At 39.3% G+C, this 23,198-nt stretch overlaps 1 non-coding gene across 1 annotated transcript; it reads left to right on the top strand.

Annotated features, from left to right (window-relative positions):
* Positions 1-227: 227 nt before the first annotated feature.
* Positions 228-333, top strand: LOC132366841 (U6 spliceosomal RNA). Its single transcript, XR_009503563.1, has one exon. It is a non-coding gene; the product is annotated as a U6 spliceosomal RNA (small nuclear RNA).
* Positions 334-23,198: the final 22,865 nt, after the last annotated feature.

The raw sequence follows: 23,198 nt of genomic DNA, 5'->3' as shown, positions 1-23,198 counted from the left end.
GCAACAAGCATTTACTATATAACACAGGTAACTATATTCAATATCTTATAATAATCTATAATGGAAAATAATATGAAAAATATATATATAACTGAATCACTTTGCTGTACAACTGAAACTAACACAATATTGTAAATCAGCTACGCTTCAATTTAAAAAAATAAATTTAAAAAAACCTTAGTAACTTAAAACAACAACAATTTAAAATGTTCATAATACCATGAGTTGTTGTTGCTTCAGCATCACATATACTAAAATTTGAACAATACAGAGAAGATTAACATGGCCCTGAGCAAAGATGACATGCAAATTCACGAAGTATTCCATATTTTTAAGGGGTCACTTTTTCAAGAAGATATAATCATTGTAAATACATAGACACCCAACATAGAGCACCTAAATATATTCAGCAAATAGTAATAGATCTGGAAAGAGAAATAGACAGTAATACAATAATAGTAGGGGACTTGAATACTCCACTTTCAGCAATGGATAGATCATCCAGACAGAAAATCAACATGGAAATATTGGATTTGAACCCTACATTAAATGGATCTAACAGACATTTATAGAGCATTCCATCCATCAGTGGCAGAACACTCATTCTTCTCAAGTGCACACAGAACATTCTCCAGGATAGATCGTATGATAGGCCACAAAGCAAATCTTAGTAAATTTTAAAAGATAGAAATCATACCAAGTATATTTTCCAACCACAATGGTATAACTTGAAATCAACAAAAAGAGGAAAGTTGGAAAATTCACAAGCATGTGGAAACTAAACAACATACTCCTGAAAAATGAATGGGTCAAAGAACAAACATAAAAGGGAAATCAAAAAATATCTCAAAACAAATGAAAATGGAAACACGGCACACCAAAACATTTGAGATGCTGCAAAAGCAGTTCTGAAAGGCAAGTTTACAGCAATAAATTCATATATTAAGAAAATAAAAAAATCTCAAATAAGCAACCTGACTTTACACCTCAAAGAATTAAAGAAAGAAGAACTGAGACCAAAGTTAGCAGAAGGAAGGAAATAACAAAGATCAGAGCAGAAATAAATGAAACATAGACCAGAAAAACAATAGAAAAGATCAATGAAACTAAGAGCTGGTTTTTCAAAAAGATAAACTTTTAGCTAGACTAAGAAAAAAGAGAAAAGACTCAAATAAAATCAGAAACAAAAGAGGAGACATTACAAATGATATTACAGAAATACATAGTATTGTAAGAGATTACCACAAGCAATTATAGACCAACAAATTGGATAAGCTAGAAGAAATGGATAAATTCTTAGAAGCATTCAACCTACCAAAATTGAACAGACTCACAGACATAGAAAACAGACCTGTGGTTGTCAAGGGGGAGGGGGGTGGGGGAGGAATGGATTGGGAGTTTGGAATTAGCAGAGGCAATCTATTATATATTAGAATGGGTAAACAACAAGGTCCTATTGTATAGCACAGGGAGCTATATTTAATATCCTGTAATAAACCATTATGGAAAAGAAAATAAAAGACTGAATCCGGAAGAAATTAAAAATCTTAACAGACCAATGATGGGTTAGATTGAATAAGTAATCAAAAACCTTTGAACACAGAAAAGCCAGATGCCTTCACTGGTGAATTCTACCAAATATTTAAAGAAGAATTAACACCAATTATTCTCAAATTCTTCCAAAAAATTGAAGAGAAGGGAACATTTTCAACTTTCTTTATTTCATGAAGCCAGCATTACCCTGATACCAAAGCCAGATAAGGACACTACAAGAAAAGAAAACTATAGAACAATATCCCTGATAAATGCAAGAATTCTCAAAAAAATATTAGCAAACTGAATCCAACAACACATTAAAAGGATCATACACCATAACCAAATGGGATTTATCCCCGGGATGCAAGAATGGGTCAACATAATGCAAATCAATAAATGTTATATACCACATTAATAGCATGAAAGACAAAAATCATATGATCATCTCAATAGACGCAGAAAATGCACTTGACAAAATACAATACCCTTTCATGAGAGAAACCATCAACAAATTGGGTGTAGAAGGAACATACCTCCACATAATGAAGGCCATACTGACAACCCACGGCTAACGTCATACTCAGTGGTGAAGGACTGAAAGCTTTTCCTCTAAGATCAGATACAAGATCAGGGTGCCCACTCTCACCGCTCTGATTTAAAATAGTACTGGAAGTCCTAGCTAGAGTAATGAGGCAAGGTATAGAAATAAAAGGTATCCAACTGGGGAAGGAAGAAATAAAATTGTCATTATTTGCAAATGATATGGTCTTATGTAGAAAATTCTAAAGACTCAACCAAAAAAACTGCTGGACCTAATCAATGAATTCAGTAAAGTTGCAGGATAAAAATCAACATATATGCTCAATATTCTGTAATAACAAAGAATTTGAAAAAGCATAGATACATGTATATGTATAACTGAATCACTTTGCTGTACACCTGAAACTAACACAACATTGTTAATCAACTGTGCCCCAATATAAAATAAAAATTAAAAAAAAATCAACATACAGAAATCAGTTGTGTTTCCATACACTAAAAATGAAATATCTGAAAAAGAAGTAAAACTATCCCAGTCACAATATTATCAAAAACAATAAAATAATTAGGAATAAGTTTAACCAAGGAAGTGAAAGATCTGTACAATGAAAACTACAAGACTTTGATGAAAGAAATTGAAGAAGACACAAACGGAAAGCTATTTCATGTTCATGGATAAAATTAATATTGTTAAAGTGTCCATGCTATTCTAAGCCATCTATGGATTCAATGCAATACTTATCAAAAATCCAGTAACATTTTTCACAGCAATAGCAAAAACAATTCTAAAATTTGTATGGAACAACAATAGACCCTGAATAGTCGAAGTAATCCTGACAAAAAGGAAAGGATATTTTCTTCAGTAAACGGTGCTGGGAAACCTGGATAACCACAGGCAGAAGAATGAAATTGGACCCTTATATCACTGACAAAAATTAACTTGAAATGGATTAAAGACTTAAACATAAGGCCTCATACCATAAAAGTCCTGGAAGAAAACATAGAGAAGAAACTCTTTGACATTGCTCTTGGCAATGATTTTTTGGATGTGATATGACACCAAAAGCTCAAGCAACAAAAGAAAAAAATCGACAAGTGGAACTATGTCAAACTAAAAATCTTTTGCACAGAGAAAGAAACAATCAACAAAATGAAAAGGCAAACTATGGAATGGGAAAAAATATTTGCAAACCATGTATTGGATAAGGGGTTGACATCGACAATATATAAAGAACTCATATAACTTAATACCAACAACAAATAAACTGATTAAAGATGGACAAAGGAACTGAATAGACATTTTTCCAAAGAAGATATCCAAATAGGCAACAGGTACATGAAAAGATGCTCAACATCACTAATCATTAGGGAAATGCAAATCAAAACCACAATAAGATATCACCTCATACCTGTTAGGATGGCTGTCATCAAAAAGACAAGAGATAACAAGTGTTTGCAAGGATGTGGAGAAAGGGAACCTTGTGCATTGTTGGTGGGAATGTAAATTGGTTGAGCTGCTATGGAAAACAGTGTGGAGGTTCCACAAAAATTTAGAAATACAACTAATGTGTGATCCAGGAATCTCAGTTCTGGATATATACACTAGAAGGAAATGAAAACAGGATGTTGAAAAGACATGTGCAGTTCCATGTTTATTGTAGCATTATTCACAATAGCCAAGATATGGAAACAACCTAAGTGTCTGTCAATGGATGAATGGCTAAATAAGTTCTATATATATATATAAAATATATTTTTTATATATATAGAAAATATTCCCTTACATATATATATATGGTTATAGAAGCTGTTTTATATATATGTATATATATATCAAATATTCCAACGGAATATTACTCAGCCATGAGAAAGAAGGAAATCCTGCCATTTACCACAACATGGATGGACTTTTGAGGGCATTACACTAAGTGAGATAAGCCAGACAGAGAAAGACAAATATTGCATGATATCACTTATAATGGAATCTAAAAAAGCAGAATTTGTAGAAACAGAATAGAACGGTGGTTACCAGGGACTGGGGGAGGTGGGTGAACTAGGGAGATGTGTTAAAGGGTACAAACTTGCAACTAGCAGATGAATAAGTTGTGGAGAGCTAATGCACAGCATAGTGACTATAGTCAACTGTACTGTATAATATACTTCATTGCTAAGAGACTCCATCTTAAACGTTCTCACCACAAAAAGTGAAATGATAATAATGTGCCATGATAAAGGTGTTAGCTTAAGCTATGGTGCTAATCATATTGCAATATATAAATGAATCAAATCAACACATTGTACACCTTAAACTTACACAATGTTATATGGAAATTATATCTCAATAAAAAAATACTGTGGGTCATCAATTTGCACTGGACCCAGTGGGAGGTCTTCCTGTTGGTTTTGTCTGGGTCACACACATAGCTGCAGTCATCTGCAGGTGAGCTCTCTTACACAGCTGGTGGTTGGTTTCAGCTGTTGGTTGGGCCTTTCTCTCATGTGTTCTCTCATTGTCGAGAAGTCTAGTCTGGGTTACGCAGCAGCAGCATTCACAGGGACCAGTGCAGAAGCTGCAAGCCCACTGGAGGCAAAGAAGTTCAGAAGCCACAACCCATCACTTGCACTGCATTCTGTTGGTGAAAAGAAATCATAAATGCAGCCCGGATTGAAGGGGTGGGAAATTAATTCTGCCTCTTGGTGGGAGAAGTGGCTAAGTCACATTATAAAGGGCCTGGGGAGGGAGGAATTATTGTGACCACTTTTGCAAACAATCTTCCCCAAAGTCCACCTCCTCTTCTGGGACAGATGAGTAAAGGGATGAGAGGTCAGCAGTGCCAATGGGAATGGAGCCTCTGAAAATGGAAGGAAATAGCAGGAGTGAGGGAGAAGTGTCTGTTCTTCCCACTCAGCCCACAAAACTTTAATACTTTATTTATTTATTTTTGGCTGCTTTGGGTCTTTGTTGCTGTGCTCGCGGGCTTTCTCTAGTTGTGGAGAGCAGGGGCTACTCTTTGTTGTGGAGCACGGGCTCTAGGCACACGGGCTTCAGTAGCTGTGGCACGCGGGCTCAGTAGTTGTGGCTCGCGAGCTCTAGAGCGCAGGCTCAGTAGTTGTGGCACATGGGCTTAGTTGCACTGTGGCATGTGGGATCTTCCTGGATCAGGGCTCGAACCCATGTCCCCTGCATTGGCAGGCAGATTCTTAACCACTGCGTTACCAGGGAAGTCCCTAATACTTTAAAATAAAGGATTCCTATCAACCTATGAGTAGCAATTTCAGACAATTGCAGAAAGTAACATTAATTCAAATAACATTATTATCTGCTTATAACTATATCTTTTAATCTTATGATATCACTTATATTTAGAACTTAAAAAATGATACAAATGAACTAATATACAAAACAGAAATAGACCCACAGACATAGAAAACAAACTTACAGTTACCAAAGGGGGAAGGTGGGGGGAGGGATAAATTAGGAGTTTGGTATTAACATATACACACTACTGTATATAAAATAGATAACCAACAGGGACCTACTGTATAGCACAGGGAACTATACTCTATACTTTGTAATAACCTATATGGGAAAAGAATCTGAAGAACTATATATATATATGTACATATATGTATAACTGAATCAATTTGCTGTACACCTGAAGCTAATACAACATTGTAAATCAACTCTACTTCAATTAAAAAAAAAAGGTTACCAAGATAAATTTAAAAAATAAAAAAACGAAACCTCTACAAGCAGTAAATGTATTGAGTGATTCTAGATTTTTAGACTGTATATATATTTTTGTTAAGCCCTGATTATTAAAGAAAGTTTAATTAAAGTTTAAACATATTTTTCTCTAGATGTAAAAAAGAAAGTCAATGAATATACTAGGAAGTGAAGTGAGATTGCCATACTACAAAGATTACTGTTAAACATTGGCATAATTAAGCAAAGTTTCAAACTCAAGTTTTTCTCTTCACGGCTTTACAAATTGGAGAGATTCTTCTATATTTAGATGGTTTAAATGACAGCATCATACATACTAAGGGAGGCGGGGAGATGAATATTTTTAACCATGATTCATTTTGCCTCTGCAGCCCCATGGCCAACCGGTGTCTTATTATAAGAAAGGCTGCTAACCTATCACAACCCCATGGATTTGGGTGCTGATGAGTAAAAGGAAAACAAGGCCTGCGTCATCATCAGTGGCTAAGGAGACAGGGGTCAGGGCAAGTGGAGGACAGGCTTCGAGTGTGCAGTACAAAATCCAGCACCTCTGCGGCTCCCAGGAAGCTTGCTCAACAACCGCTCCAAACTCTTCCCTTTGGGACAGTCTAACATTCATGGAGCAAAACTGGACCAGGAGGTAAAACCAGTCTGTCTTGAATGGCTGGGCCTTGGTTTCATGCACATCTTGGTGTCAAGGCTTGGCTGTTGTGTGATCTGGTCACAGTAGGGAAAGGGGCTGGTGCTATATCCCTCAGTAGGTTCTCACCTTTTTGTTCTGAATCAGGGCAAACTGTAAGGTGGAAAAACAGAGCCCAAGAGGGGAAATGGAAAAGCCTGCTGCCTCACACCTTTTCTGCCCTCCCTCTGCTGGGGCTTTCCTAGTGCTGAGCTGCAGCTAGCAGGGAACCAGAGGGAAGGAGAGGTGCCCAAAGGGAGCTGCTGGTATCTGGGGGACTGTTTGTATGCAGGAATGTCCCAGAAAGACTAACCCCACCTACAGTTTCTCTTCCTTTTAACTTATGGTAACAATGAGCAATGAATCTCTTTCTCTCCCTTCCTTCCTTCCTTCTCTGCTTCTTCTTTCCTTTAAAATTCCTCATTACTATTCAGTGTGAAACTTGGTAAGAACTACCATGATTGAACGTGATGGGCATCCACACAGTTCAGGGACATTCACAAAAGGCATTTTAACCATGAAAGCTGCGAAGTATGACTTAGAACATCTTCTCAAGGGCGTGACGAATTCTGAATTTTGCGTGTCTTCTATTCTGGCTATGCACATGCATACATATACACATGAACACTAAAAAAATTTTCTTCTGAGTCTCGAAGAATTGTATCAAGATTGAGTCTTCAGAAAAATCAGTATTTTGATAGAGTATCATTTGTATTTTTTATCTTTACTAAAGACATATCTGATATTCAGTCTGCCTTGTAAAAAGCTGTAGCTCAGTGGAAAACTTTTGCTTTTTATTTACAGTATGATCTTCGGTCAATGGGAGATTATAATAACTGCTTTTGACTTATTAAACCGTTTTATTCTGTGCTGAAGTTTATGTAGCACATGTTGTATCTAAACAGTACTAGACAGAAAACTGGCCCTAGTATAAGGAGCTGAGGGAAGGCTGAGACTTCATTTGTCACAGAGGAGATTCCCAATTGACTAGATCACCCTTATACATGAAGATAGAGGAGCTGACAATTGGCTCGGTTGGCATATAACGAAGCAGCAAGATGACAAAGTGGTGGTCTTCGGGTTTTGTGTTCACTTTGTAGATATTTTAGAAATAATAGAAATTATTTCTGATACTATTTTAGAAAGGTATAGTACAAATTCACAAAAATCCTTATCTTCCTACGTTAGGCAAACTATCCTATACTCTTGAGTCTCTGGATGGGTATCTAATCTCAGCCCACTCTGTAGCCAGCAGAGGTAGCCATCCTGACATTTCTTTAATAATAATAGTGTTAACGAATATCTCATTCCTCTCAGGTAGATTCTATTTCTACCACTGGCAGGTGGTAAAGCCAGGACTTGAACCCATTAGTCAGACCCACGACATCATATTGCATTTGTACCTTGACACCAAGTCAAGTATTTTTAATGCAAGTGTACTGAAATGTTTCATGTTTGAGAGGCAGATTAAAATGCTTATTAAATGCAACAAATTCCACTGTAGTTGGGTTGACTATGTTACTTCCTTGCTTCAAAATCTCCAGTTGTTCCCTATTGACCCATACCTAAGTGATCCATTGAAGAATTCAATTAAAATGAGGAAAATGCTGTAAACGCATCCGAATATTTTAAATTTAACATGAAACATGGGCAGCCACATGTGATATGGAGCGAGGGTCTCATCTTGAGCAGGGGTCCTCAGGTGGAGCTCAGAGGGGCCTTCTTACCTACATCACAGTCAGCTGCATCATCTTATGATCTGAAGCTGCAGTTTCTTTAAAGTAGAACAAGATCTGAAAGACATCTCTGAGGCAATCTGAGCCCAGAATCCTTCTGGAGTTTTATATATTTTCTCCAGTTTTTAAAATAACTTTCTCCCCTACAGCTAATTTAACATGAATTTTTTTAGGTCCTCACTTTAATCAATTCTTTCCAAAGCATTCTATTTAGCTGTCATAGAAATTAGCCCCCTATCATTCCCCCTCATATTCTTTTTTTTTTTAAATAAATTTATTTATTTATTTTTGGCTGCGTTGGGTCTTCATTGCTGTGTGTAGGCTTTCTCCAGTTGCGGTGAGTGGGGGCTACTCTTTGTTGCGCTGCGTGGGCGTCTCATCACTGTGGCTTCTCTTTTTGCAGAGCACGGGCTCTAGGTGTGCAGGCTTCAGTAGTTGTGGCACACAGGCTTACTTGCTCCCCAGCATGTGGGATCTTCCCGGACCAGGATTCAAACCCATGTCCTCTGCATTGGCAGGCGGATTCTTAACCACTTTGCCACCAGGGAAGTCCCCCCCACCCCACATTCTTATTTCATCAGGTTACATAGCATTAAATTAAATTATGTTATTCCAGTTACAAATAAAGAAGGCACCAACAGTCTCAGGAGCAAAGGTAACTAATTCTTTGTAAGCCCTGAACTCAGATGGTGGAGGCAGCAGTGCCGGGAGCTGTGGAGAGAGGCAGCTGTCTCCCAAGTTCAGGCGCAGGAGGCATCGGCAAACGAGTTTTACGAAGGGAATGAGAAGTGTCGATTATCTACAGAGCTGACTGACTGGACGTCCATTATGAAAGCTTCTCTGGTTCAGGTTTCTCAGTCTGGCATTCATGGTCCTCAGACTTGCCTCCACCCAGCCCCTGACTCTCCTATTCCCTGCATGTGTCATATGGACCATGGATGAAGACCATATTTACTCTTCTCCAGCCAGAAGTATCAACACTCCCCTGTGCTACAAGATACTTTGTCCAAACTCTTCTGCAATGTCCTTTGCACCAGCATGTGTTCCTGTTGAAAGCCTACCCATCCTTCAGATCTCTCCAGAGAGAAGAACCAGCCAGCATATACCAGTATATACAACATAAATCTGCATACGTACCACTGACTTTCCCAAAAGGATCCCCAAACAACTTGAAAAAATTCAAAATAAATATGAAACAGGACAAACGAAGGAAAAAAAAATTGCAGGGAAATGCATGTGTTCAAGTATTTGAGGTAATCTCTTAACATCAGCAGAGTTCTTAATTTGTTTCTCAGCTTTTCTTAATTTAAAAGGCAAAAGGACTATATCATTTTTTTTAACCTGATAAAAGAAAGTAAGCTTATTTACCTTTAAGACCAATTCATTCCTGATACAAAAATCAGATCATGTGTAACTACATGTTAACACAGAAGAGAAGCCTCCAGAGAGAGGGCTTGATTCCTTTGTCAAGATAAATTCATGGGCCTGTGTTAGAAATCCCTGGAAGCCTTTTCATATTCTGTCTAGGTGCTTAGACATCACCTACCATTCTCTAAGAACTTTCTGATGGGTCATCTCATGCCAGCACTGTCGGGCACTTCAGAGACCACGGGGCAGCACTGAAACTGAATTCACATCACGTGGGATGGTTCTGCTCTGCCTCTTAACAGCTGAGTGATCTTTCCAGGTTACTTAAACTCTATGCTTTTCATTTTCTCATCTATAAACTGGTATTCAATAATTGGAAAAATATAACTGAAAAGTACCTATCACAGTGCCTGACACATATTAGGTGACAATAAAAAGTACTGTTATTATTATTACTAGTTTCCTTTAAAAACAGCCAACAAACAAACAGACAAAACAACAACAACAAAAACTTTTCCTCCTCCCTGGTTTCTTGTTCTCTGATTTAAAACTGCACAGGTCCCAACAGAGGGCAGACAGCAAAAGAAAGAAGAACTACAATCCTGCAGCCTGTGGAACAAAAACCACATTCACAGAAAGATAGACAAGATGAAAAGGCAGAGGGCTATATACCAGATGAAGGAACAAGATAAAACCCCACAAAAACAAATAAATGAAGTGGAGATAGGCAATCTTCCAGAAAAAGAATTCAGAATAATGATAGTGAAGATGATCCAGGACCTCGGAAAAAGAATGGAGGCAAAGATCGAGAAGATGCAAGAAATGTTTAACAAAGACCTAGAAGAATTAAAGAACAAACAAACAGAGATGAACAATACAATAACTGAAATGAAAAATACACTAGAAGGAATCAATAGTAGAATAACTGAGGCAGAAGAACGGATAAATGACCTGGAAGACAGAATGGTGGAATTCACTGCTGCAGAACAGAATAAAGAAAAACGAATGAAAAGAAATGATGACAGCCTAAGAGACCTCTGGGACAACATTAAACACAACAACATTCGCATTATAGGGGTCCCAGAAGGAGAAGAGAGAGAGAAAGGACTGAGAAAATATTTGAAGAGATTACAGTCAAGAACTACCCTAACGTGGGAAAGGAAGTAGCCTTCCAAGTCCAGGAAGTGCAGAGAGTCCCATACAGGATAAACCCAAGGAGAAACATGCCGAGACACAGAGTAATCAAATTCGCAAAAATGAAAGACAAAGAAAAATTATTGAAAGCAGCAAGGGAAAAACGACAAATAACATACAAGGGAACTCCCATAAGGTTAACAGCTGATTTCTCAGCAGAAACTCTACAAGCCAGAAGGGAGTGGCATGACATATTTAAACTGATGAAAGGGAAGCGCCTACAACCAAGATTACTCTACCCGGCAAGGATCTCATTCAGATTCGATGGAGAAATCAAAAGCTTTACAGACAAGCAAAAGCTAAGAGAATTCAGCACCACCAAACCAGCTCTACAACAAATGCTAAAGGAACTTCTCTAAGTGGGAAACACAAGAGAAGGAAAAGACCTACAAAGAAACCCAAAACAATTAAGAAAATGGTAATAGGAACATACATATTGATAACTACCTTAAACGTGAATGGATTAAATGCTCCAACCAAAAGACACAGGCTTGCTGAATGGATACAAAAATGAGACCCATATATATATGCTGTCTACAAGAGCCCCATTTCAGACGTAGGGACACATACAGACTGAAAGTGAGGGGATGGAAAAAGATATTCCATGCAAATGGAAATCAAAAGAAAGCTGGAGTAGCAATACTCATATCAGATAAAATAGACTTTAAAATAAAGAATGTTACAAGAGACAAGGAGGGACGCTACGTAATGATCAAGGGATCAATCCAAGGAGAAGACATAACAATTATAAATATATATGGACCCAACATAGGACATCTCAATACATAAGGCAACTGCTAACAGCTATTAAAGAGGAAATCGACAGTAACACAATAATAGTGGGGGACTGTAATGCCTCACTTACACCAATGGACAGATCATCCAAACAGAAACTTAATAAGGACACACAGGCTTTAAATGACACAATAGACCAGATAGATTTAATTGATATTTATAGGACATTCCATCCCCAAACAGCAGATTACACTTTCTTCTCAAGTGCGCATGGAACATTCTCCAGGATAGATCACATCTTGGGTCACAAATAAAGCCTCTGTAAATTTAAGAAAATTGAAACCATATCAAGCATCTTTTCTGACCACAATGCTATGAGATTAGAAATGAATTACGGGGAAAAAAAAGTAAAAAACACAAACACATGGAGGTTAAACAATACGTTACTAAATAACCAAGAGATCACTGAAGAAATCAAAGAGGAAATCAAAAAATACCTAGAGACAAATGACAATGAAAAAACGACGAACCAAAATCTATGGGATGCAGCAAAAGCAGTTCTAAGAGGGAAGTTTATAGCTATACAAGCCTACGTCAAGAAACAAGAAAAATCTCAAACAAACAATCTAACCTTACACCTAAAGGAACTAGAGAAAGAAGAACAAACAAAACCCAAAGTTAGCAGAAGGAAAGAAATCATAAAGATCAGAGCAGAAATAAATGAAATAGAAACAAAGAAAACAATAGCAAAGATCAATAAAACTAAAAGCTGGCTCTTTGAGAAGATAAATAAAATTGATAAACCATTACCCAGACTCATCATGAAAAAGAGGGAGAGGACTCAAATCAATAAAATTAGAAATGAAAAAGGAGAAGTTACAACAGACACTGCAGAAATACAAAGCATCCTAAGAGATTACTACAGGCAACTCTATGCCAATAAAATGGACAACCTGGAAGAAATGGACAAATTCTTAGAAAGGTATAACCTTCCAAGACTGAACCAGGAAGAAATAGAAAATATGAACAGACCAATCACAAGGAATGAAATTGAAACTGTGAATAAAAATCTTCCAACAAACAAAAGTCCAGGACCAGATGGCTTCACAGGTGAATTCTATCAAACATTTAGAGAAGAGCTAACACCCATCCTTCCCAAACTCTTCCAAAAAATTGCAGAGGAAGGAACACTCCCAAACTTATTCTATGAGGCCACCATCACCCTGATACCAAAACCAAACAAAGATACTACAAAAAAAGAAAATTACAGACCAATATCAGTGATGAACATAGATGCAAAAATCCTCAACAAAATACTAGCAAACAGAATCCAACAACACATTAAAAGGATCATACACCACGATCAAGTGGGATTTATCCCAGGGATGCAAGGAATCTTCAATATACACAAATCAATCAATGTGATACATCATATTAACAAGTTGAAGAAGAAAAACTGTATGATCATCTCAATAGATGCAGAAAAAGCTTTTGAAAAATTTCAACACCCATTTATGATAAAAACTCTCCAGAAAGTGGGCATAGAGGGAACCTACCTCAATATAATAAAGGCCATATACGACAAACCCACAGCAAACATCATGCTCAATAGTGAAAAACTGAAAGCATTTCCTCTAAGATCAGGAACGAGACAAGGATGTCCACTCTCACCACTATTATTCAGCATAGTTTTGGAAGTCCTAGCCACGGCAATCAGAGAAGAAAAAGAAATAAAAGGAATCCAAATTGGAAAAGAAGAAGTAAAACTGTCACTGTTTGCAGATGACATGATACTATACACAGAGAATCTTAAAGATGCCACCAGAAAACTACTAGAGCTAACCAATGAATTTGGTAAAGTTGCAGGATACAAAATTAATGCACAGAAATCTCTTGCATTCCTATACACTAATGATGAAAAATCTGAAAGAGGAATTAAGGAAACACTCCCATTTACCACTGCAACAAAAAGAATAAAATACCTAGGAATAAACGTACCTAAGGAGACAAAAGACCTGTATGCAGAAAACTATAAGACACTGATGAAAGAAATTAAAGATGATACCAACAGATGGAGAGATATACCATGTTCTTGGATTGGAAGAATCAATATTGTGAAAATGACTCTACTACCCAAAGCAATCTACAGATTCAATGCAATCCCTATCAAATTACCAATGGCATTTTTCACAGAACTAGAACAAAAAATCTTAAAATTTGTATGGAGACACAAAAGACCCTGAATAGCCAAAGCAGTCTTGAGGGAAAAAAACAGAGCTGGAGGAATCAGACTCTCTGACTTCAGACTATACTACAAAGCTACAGTAATCAAGACAATATGGTACTGGCACAAAAACAGAAATATAGATCAATGGAACAGGATAGAAGGCCCAGAGATAAATCCACGCATATACTGTCACCTTATCTTTGATAAAGGAGTCAAGAATATACAATGGAGAAAAGACAGCCTCTTCAATAAGTGGTGCTGAGAAAACTGGACAGCTACATGTAAAAAGTATGAATTTAGAACACTCCCTAAAACCATACACAAAAATAAACTCAAAATGGATTAATGACCTAAATGTAAGGCCAGACACTATAAAACTCTCAGAGGAAAATATAGGCAGAACACTCTAGGACATAAATCACAGCAAGATTCTTTTTGACCCACCTCCTAGAGTAATGGAAATAAAAACAAAAATAAACAAATGGGACCTAATGAAACTTAAAAGCTTTTTCACAGCAAAGGAAACCATAAACAAGACGAAAAGACAACCCTCAGAATGGGAGAAAATATTTGCAAATGAAGCAATTGACAAAGGATTAATCTCCAAATTTTACAAGCAGCTCATGCAGTTCAATATCAAAAAAACAAACAACCCAACCCCAAAATGGGCAGAAGACCTAAATAGACATTTCTCCAAAGAAGATATACAGATTGCCCACAAACACAGGAAAGGATGCTCAACATCACTAATCATTAGAGAAATGCAAATCAAAACTACAATGAGATATCACCTTACACCGGTCAGAATGGCCATCATCAAAAAATCTACAAACAATAAATGCTGGAGAGGGTGTGGAGAAAAGGGAACCCTCTTGCACTGTTGGTGGGAATGTAAATTGATTACAGCCACTATGGAGAACAGTATGGAGGTTCCTTAAAAAACTAAAAATAGAACTACCTTACGACCCAGCAATCCCACTACTGGGCACATAACCTGAGAAAACCATAATTCCAAAAGAGTCATATACCACAATGTTCATTGCAGCTCTATTTACAATAGCCAGGACTTGGAAGCAACCTAAGTGTCCAGCGACAGATGAATGGATAAAGAAGATGTGGCACATATATACAATGGAATATTACTTAGCCATAAAAAGAAACAAAATTGAGTTATTTGTAGTCAGGTGGATGGACCTAGAGTCTGTCATACAGAGTGAAGTAAGTCAGAAAGAGAAAAACAAATACCGTATGCTAACACACATATATGGAATCTAAAAAAAAAAAAAAACGGTTCTGAAGAACCTAGGGGCAGGACAGGAATAAAGACACAGATGTAGAGAATGGACTTGAGGGGAAGGGTAAGCTGGAACAAAGTGAGAGAGTGGCATGGACTTATATATACTGCCAAATGTAAAATAGATAGCTAGTGGGAAGCAGCCGCATAGCACAGGGAGATCAGCTCAGTGCTTTGTGTCCCCCTAGAGCGGTAGGATAGGGAGTGTGGGAGGGAGACGCAAGAGGGAGGGGATATGGGGATATATGTATATGTATAGCTGATTCACTTTGTTTTAAAGCAGAAACTAACAGACTATTGTAAAGCAATTATACTCCAATAAAGATGTTAAAATAAAAAAAGAATTGCAAGTCTAGGAGTGAAAAATAAATAAATAAATAAAAATAAAAATGCACAGGTCTTCTCAGTCCTGGAGAAACCTTGGTTTGACTGTGATGTGCCTTTAATCTACTATTTTATTTCCTACCTGCTTTTTAACGCCATTTGCCATCTTACTAACACTTCAAAATTTGGCTCTCCGGTAACTTAATCTTCACTCTATTGAAACTTCAAGATCCCCAGTGACTCAGTGTCACTCTCTGCAGCACTCAGCAATTTGAAGAGACGTTGAGATTTCCCCTTCCCTGTCACACCACTTTCTTGTCCTCCTACTCCTCTGTTTCTTCATTCAATTTCTCCTACCTCAACTCTGTCTCAGTGGTGGTTATTGCCCAAGGAGATATCCTCAGACGTCTGCTTTACATAATCTCCACTCTCACTGAGTAACTTTATCAACAAACATCTTTATGTAGATGCCTCCCAAATCTTTCTTTCCAGACTAGATTGTTCCCCCGATTTCAACTGCAAAACTGCTGAACTTCCATTTAGATGTCTAATAGGCATCTCAGACTCAGCATAATGAATGAAGCACATAATCTTCCCCAAATATAATCTCTTCAAACCTCTAAGTCACCTTTGATTCCCTCTTATTTCCCCACATCAAGTCAGACGTGAAGACCTGTCAAGTCTTCCTTTCTCATGTATCTCAAGGTATCAATTCCTTTTCACTCCTACCACCACCGCTAACATCACTCATCACTGCCATCTTGGATTATTATAATCTTCTCAACTTTAGTTTTCTTTGACCTCAATCTAGTTTGCATTCTGCTACCAAGTTAATATTCTTTAAAAAACTGCTTTCATCAAACATCAAATAACTGCCCACCTCAAAAACATTCATGACTCCCTAAATTTTATAGGAGAATAGACAACCTACCTTGATATTCCAGAGTTAGAGTTTCCAAAATTGGGTTTAATTTGTCAGTTTAGACTTGTCTACAACTAATTCTTGACATTAATATTTATTAAAATAAAATAAAATATCCTACTCATAATCCCTAAAAGCCCATGATGTTTTTAGATTCCAGCATCTACTCCTTGTCTTTCTCTGCCTCCTTCACTTTAAAAAAATAAAAAGACAAACCAATTTCATGATTTCTTTCGGGCATATCAACTCTTACCTCAATAACAATCCAATTGTTTGCCAAGGTTCTATGTCCAATTCCAGGAGTTCACCATGTGACACAAACTTGAACAATTAATGCACCAATTCCTGCTTGGCCATAATAATTGTTTCAGGGATGGGCATATGACCCATGTATTTTCAAGTGGAATGAATCTTAGGACTTGTGAGGATATTCCTGGGAAAAGAGTCAGGATAAGATTGACTAGGCTGAAATTAAAAATATCAAATCTCAGTGACTTAACTCAATATGTTTTATTTCTTGCTCATGTCACAGTCTGATATGGGGTAGGAGGCTCCCCTTCAGGGCTCTCCTCCAAGTGGTGATTCAGTGATCTAGCACCTTGCACACTGCCATTTTAAGCAAGTGATGGCAAATGCAAAAGGGGCAGAGAACATGGTTAGTCTTGGACGTTGAGTGGCCAAGTTTTATTTCCAGTGGGCAAAACCCAGTCATGTGGTTCCAAACAGACTCCAAGAGAGGTGGGAAATATAGCCCTGTATGCCTGGGAAGAGGAAAATGAAACAAGATTTGCTAAACACTTGGGATTCTTTCTGCCACATGAGGGAGGGTTAGGAAAAAGTAAGATTGTTGAATCATTTAAAGATGCATAAGATATCAGGATTAATCTTTTATTTCCATAAAAAAGTTAATATAAGATTTTCCAGAGTGTACAAGACACCCAGAAAGAGTCACAGATCTGCCTGTGCCCACCCAGAGGACCCAGTGTTTCAGCTCCTAGGGATGTAAATTTAACGCTCTGAGATGGAACGTTGGTCCACTTCCATATTTTTTCCTTTCATGTGTACGCAGCAATTTGCCTTACTGTGGCCTTCCTGGAAAAGGGAGAGGCCAAAGAGGGATGTACAGAGGAAAAGGGGGAGAATGAAAAAGAGCAGGGAGAGAAAGGAAAGGTGAATCTAGGGAGAAAAAGGAGAGAGGATGAGAGAGAAGAAGGAGGCAGTAGTGGCACAAAGACCGATGGCATTTGTGTTTGTCGTTTTTAGTTATCTGTTATCAAAAAACTCTGATAGCATTTCCTTAATTCTGCACTTCCTGCAAATAGACTATGGCTTCACACATGTGGGGAAGTGTGGCTGGTCCTGCTTACATGGGAAATAATAGAAAATATATATATTGGTCTTTGCCCCCAGTTCCTAGCACAGAGCTCCTAAAACTCATATATTTCCTAGGCGGTAACAGCACTAGGAGCATCATTTCTTCTCACATTTCATCTTTGACCCCTGTTCCTGACACAGGGCTCCTAAATTCCTTGGAATTTCCTGGATGATAGGAGTGTCTTTTGTTCTAATGAGGTGACCCCGGATGAGCTCCTGGATGGGGGCCGGCCACCAAAAAGACCAAGCCACAATTAGAAGCTTGGATCTTTCAGCCCCGCCCCATTCTCCTGAGAAGGGAGAGGGGCTGGAAATGGAGTTAATGATACATCATGCCTACATGAGGAAAGTACAGGGTTTGGGGAGCTTCAAGGTGGGTAAACACACCCACGTATGGGGTGGGTGGTGTACCCCAACTCCACAGGGACAGAAGCTCCTGTGGACACATTCAGGATGCGTCCAGACCTCACCCCATGTACCTGTTCATCTCACTGTTCATATATATCCTTTATGATATCTTTTAATTATACAATCAACTGGAAAACATGTTTCCCTGCATTCTGTGAGCTTTTCTAGCAAGTGATCGAATCCAAGGAGGAAGGTCATAGGAACCTCTGATGTGTAGCCAAGTCAGGCAGAAGTTGTGGGTAACCTGGGGACCCACAACTTGTGATTGGCATCTGAAGCGGGTTGGGGAACCGTCTTGTGGGATTGAGGCCTTAACCTGTGGGGTCTGGAACTTTGGTTAGTGTCAGAATTGAACTGAATTATAGGACATCCAGCTGGTATCTCAGAGAATTGCTTGGTGGTAGAAAAATCCCCACACATTGGGTGACCAGAAGTGTCAGAAGTGAAGTGTTCTGTGTGGGTAGTAAAGGAGAGACACACAGGAAGAGTGTGTTTTTCCCTTTACATGGTAGCAATAGACCCCCACCTGTGTGAAATGATGTGAATGCCTCCTAGACACATCCCTGAGAGCAACAGAATCTCCCTCCCTGGCTGGTTTCATGGCATCCTGGCCTCCTCCGTGTCTGCAATTGTCTGCCATGGGGTCATTCTCTTTGGTTTAGGTTCTTGGGAAAAGTAACTTGTATCTGGGATAATATTTTAAAAATATTTTCCCTCTCGCATTCCTTTGTACAGACTGTTCCCCAGCCTTTTTTCAGAGGCATCTATTTGCCTAACAGATATTTAGAATGTTCCAGCAGGAATGTAAAGAGAAAAGTTTATAATATCTAATACGGGATTTAGGGCAAAGACAATAGTTACTGAAGCCAGGCCTTATTAAGAGATAGGGTTTTCTAAGTTCATTTAGCTCTCAGATAATTGAGTTTCTCCTGTAGGTAGAGAGAATACCTTCCACCGTGCTATCTAGGTCATGAGACTTGCTGCCCTAGGGAGAGAGAAGGATATTTATTCATATGTTAAACAATGAAGTGTCTTCTCTGTCCTGGGCATCATTCAAAGTGTTAGGAATTCAGCAAATAAACAAAAGATGCAGTCTTTTTTTAGGAACGTCCATACAGTGGTTTGGTGGTAAATGTTTAATAGTGAGCTCTCTGGAGAAAAGGCTCTGCTTTGTAATCTTTGCTGATTTCATGCTGCAAATACTCTCACCTTGGCACATTTCAAGTTACTCACATGATATCACTAAATGCAGAGTTGAGAAGGGATAGACTACATAGTTGTTAACTCTCTTGAACCGGTACAAACTAGCTACAGTACACTGAGGACTACATATGAGATAAAACTGTGTGTGTGTGTGTGTGTGTGACAGAGAGAGAGAGAGAGACAGTGGGTGGGGGGAGAATAAAGAGGTGGGGGGCAGGGTGAGGTAGATGTGAGTTATTGATGATGTTTTAGTTCCTGGGTTGGGCGATGGTTTCACCATGTTCATTATATTATTTAATTAATAAACAACCAGCTAAAAATAAAAGAGGGACATGCAGGAAACCAATGAAGATAATGCATTAAGAACAAAAAATTCTGATTAATCCAATTCTGTGCACCTAAGGACCATAAAAGAAAAGTGAGATATGACAAAGAGAATGTCAAAAAGATCAAAACATCTCTTTTTAGCTGGAGAAATGGTGGGAAGGAGAAGACCCAGAAGCTGTGGGCAGAAATGGACATGGGGAAGATAGGCAGGTCTTTGCACCTCCTTTAAAAGCCTAACCTGGTGGATTTTCTAGAAACATTCAAGCAGGTGTGAGGAGGCTCACGAACATCAGGGCGCATGACTCACCTTCTCAGATGAACAGGAGAGAGCACACATCACCACTGGTTGAAGGTGATTCAGGGAAGAGTGTGGGAAGGATGGAGACAGATGGGCCTCAGCAGGGCTCACAGTGTGCCGCAGATTGCTCGGAAGTCAGGGGCCTGGATGTTTCCAAAGTACCCTGATGAGAAACCACAGAGGTGTGGAAAGTGCTGGTGGACTGGCTAAGCCCAGGGCCAGGGTAAGGAGGCTGCCCTGAGCCAAGATTTTGACTCAGAAGGACAGGGGTTGGAATCACAGAGTTGAGCAGGCAGGCCAGCACTGAGCCCTCAAAACCAGACGAGTCAGTTGCACCTCAGTGAACACCAGTGTAGGAAGCAAAAAACCCAACTGTTCCTCTGTAGAGGTCAGTGAGGATAGAGGGGTCAGTGCTGGGAACGCCACGTCCTATCCCCCCAGTCTCTGTCCTGTGAGAGGGTGTGCAAGCCATGCCCTGTCCCCACCTGTGGAGGAGCAGCCAGAGGGAGAGGAAACAGAGACCCTGGGCACTTTAAAGAGCTGGAGCCGTCACCTAAAGGGACTGTTGAATTTATCACCAGGGCCAACTTTGTGGGTGTGCGGCCATAAGGGCCACAGGCTTGCACTAATACTCCACTGTTGCCATCTTGAAATCCTTAATTTTGAACAAGGGGGACTGCATTTCCATTTTGCCCTGAGCCCTGCAATTATGTAGCTGGTTCTTCTTATTACAATGTCATAAGATTACTTAGAGACTCAACTAACAATTAGGGTTTTTTTTTTTTTTTTTCTTGTTATCTAGAGTGTTGGGTCATGAAGAAATTGAAACAATTTATGGAGATACAAGGAAATATTTTCTCAGCCCAATCTGAGTGTAGTGGGAGCAATTTCACCTTGTCACAAGTGCACAAAAGGGTTATTGTCTATTAACAACTCATCCTATACTTGGATCCCAAGGCTCTTTATCCACTCTGGTTCTTGACCTCCATTCCTATTCAGAGCAGCACCACATCTGCATGTTCACTCCCTGCGCCTCACTACGAGATCTCAGAATTTACACTGAATCTCAAGCCACAACCCCTACCCCCTGCAGGTATGGAAATTGCTCTTCCCTCCCGGGACTTCTAATCATCCATCTTCAGTCACTAGCTCACTCTGACATGACAGGTCAACACCAGCCTGGCTTCCATGGTAAGCTGACCTCACCCCACACAGGTCTGGTAGGACTCAACACTCATAGTCGAGTAGGAGAGCAAGCCTGACTTGTGCTGCTGACTCATTAAAAAAAAATATATTTTTCTTATTGATTGCTGGAAGACTGGGAGCTTCTTGAGGAGAGAAGCTGTATTTTATCCATCTTTGTATTCCTAACACCTAGCACTGTGGCCAGTCAAGAGCAGAAGTTCAAAAATGGCTTGTGGAATCAAACTGAACAACCTTCTCTCAAGCCCTTAATCCTAACCTCTTGCCTTTTCCATCATCAGAAGACCTCCCTTCTAACTTTAGGGAGAGTATCAATGGTGGTGAAACAGCCCAGGACCCTTCGGGATCTCTTGGCTAAATGAGTCCCACCCCCATCACAGTGTCCCCCATCTCTTGAAGCAAAAGGCTTTGCTTCAGGCCTCCCCTGAGTCTCAGAAGGCTGGCTCAGGAGTAATGATCAGGAAAATGTGAACATGTAGAAACAAAAAATAGAAGTTGGGCCGGGAAACTGGTAACAATTTAAACAAAAGATCAGCCACATAGCAGTCACAGGACATTTAGTTCCTCCCTGAAGGACATAGATAACAGTGTCTGATGCACATTCCTAAGTTGTTTTTACAGAAACCAGACTCCCACCAGATGGAAACTGCTGACCACAACCACATAGAACCCAGACCAACTGGGATTAGAAGACTGATGATGTTGACTCCTAAAACATCATCCTGTTACCTCACCACCAACCAAGCAGAAGAATGTTCATGAGCTGATGAGGCACCCTGCAAATCACACCCGTATTGTTACCTTTAGAAACCCTTCCTTGAAAGCCACAGGGGAGTTTGGATCTTTTGAGCACTAGCTGCCTGTTCTCCTTACTTGGTGCCTACAATATACTCTGTACTTTCCTTCACCACAACCTGGTGTCAGTAGATTGGCTTTGCTGCACATCAGGTGAGCAGACCCAAGCTCAGTTAGGTAACAATGGGAGAAGATACACACCCCTCCACCCTCCTCATCTCATCCTCTAGGAGTGGGGCTTTCCCAAAGCTCAATCCTTGGTCCTCTGTTCATTACTTCTCATCCACCCAGTCTCTTTCTCTACTTCTCATGACACAATTGTAACAAGTCTCATCTCAGTGGGGTTTCTAAGACCCTCCAAAATATGGCTTTATGCTCCTTATCCAATCTTATATCTTACTGCTGTCCAGTCTGTTCAGGCCACTTTCCCGCAAACCCTCAACACTCCCACACGCCCTCAGCCCGCAATGCCTTTTTCCTCCTCCAGCTCCACCTTCTATATCCCACTCTTCACAGTGCCAGCAAAATGCCAACCCTGATGGAGAAGGATTTAGATGAACTTTTTACATTACAGCATCTCTTTTCTAAATTTCACTACATCTTCTCAGTCCTAATTTTTTAAGCATTTAGGGACAATGAACTGGAAACAAGAAAAAGAAAATTCCAATCCCCTCTTTCTTCTACGTCCTCTGAATCCTTCTCTCAATTCTTGCTCTCCACCCTCAAAGATAAATGCACGTGTGTGCATGCACACACACACAGTAGCAACTTCCTCAGGTGGAAGCCCCCAGGGAGGATGGGATTACTTAGGACTGTGAGGAGTCAGGACCCACAACTTATCCTGCTTTCCCCAACTCTGACTCCACTGATGTTGGGCTATTCTTACATCTATAAGACAGAACGTGGAACAGAGTAAGGGATGAGTCCTTAGAAGCTAGAAGAAAGCAGTTGGAGAACTGGAATTCTTGGGATATTCTGGAATAGTGACTCTAGTAACCCCATAGATTAGTACCATTGTTCAGTGACTAGTAGGGAAGGAACTGTCAAATCTTTAGAGCTTGGAGGAAAGACATTTACCAGTTTTGTTAGTAATGAAAATTGCTATTTGTGACACCATAGTTGGAGTTGAGGCAACAATTTCCCTTCTAAATTTCCATAAATGTAGGGAACCAGGTTTCAGTTTGTAAAAAACATAACAATTTCTGGCTGAGCCAGAGAGAGGAGTTGTGTCTGACACCGTTTATTAAGGGAACAGTCTATTTACTCTGAAAAGGCTGAAAACAGGACATGGGCTAATGATCTCTCTGC

The sequence above is a fragment of the Balaenoptera ricei genome, chromosome 5 (genome assembly GCF_028023285.1).
Source record: "Balaenoptera ricei isolate mBalRic1 chromosome 5, mBalRic1.hap2, whole genome shotgun sequence".
Lineage (NCBI taxonomy): Eukaryota > Metazoa > Chordata > Mammalia > Artiodactyla > Balaenopteridae > Balaenoptera > Balaenoptera ricei.
This window is presented reverse-complemented; position numbering and strand designations above follow the sequence as displayed.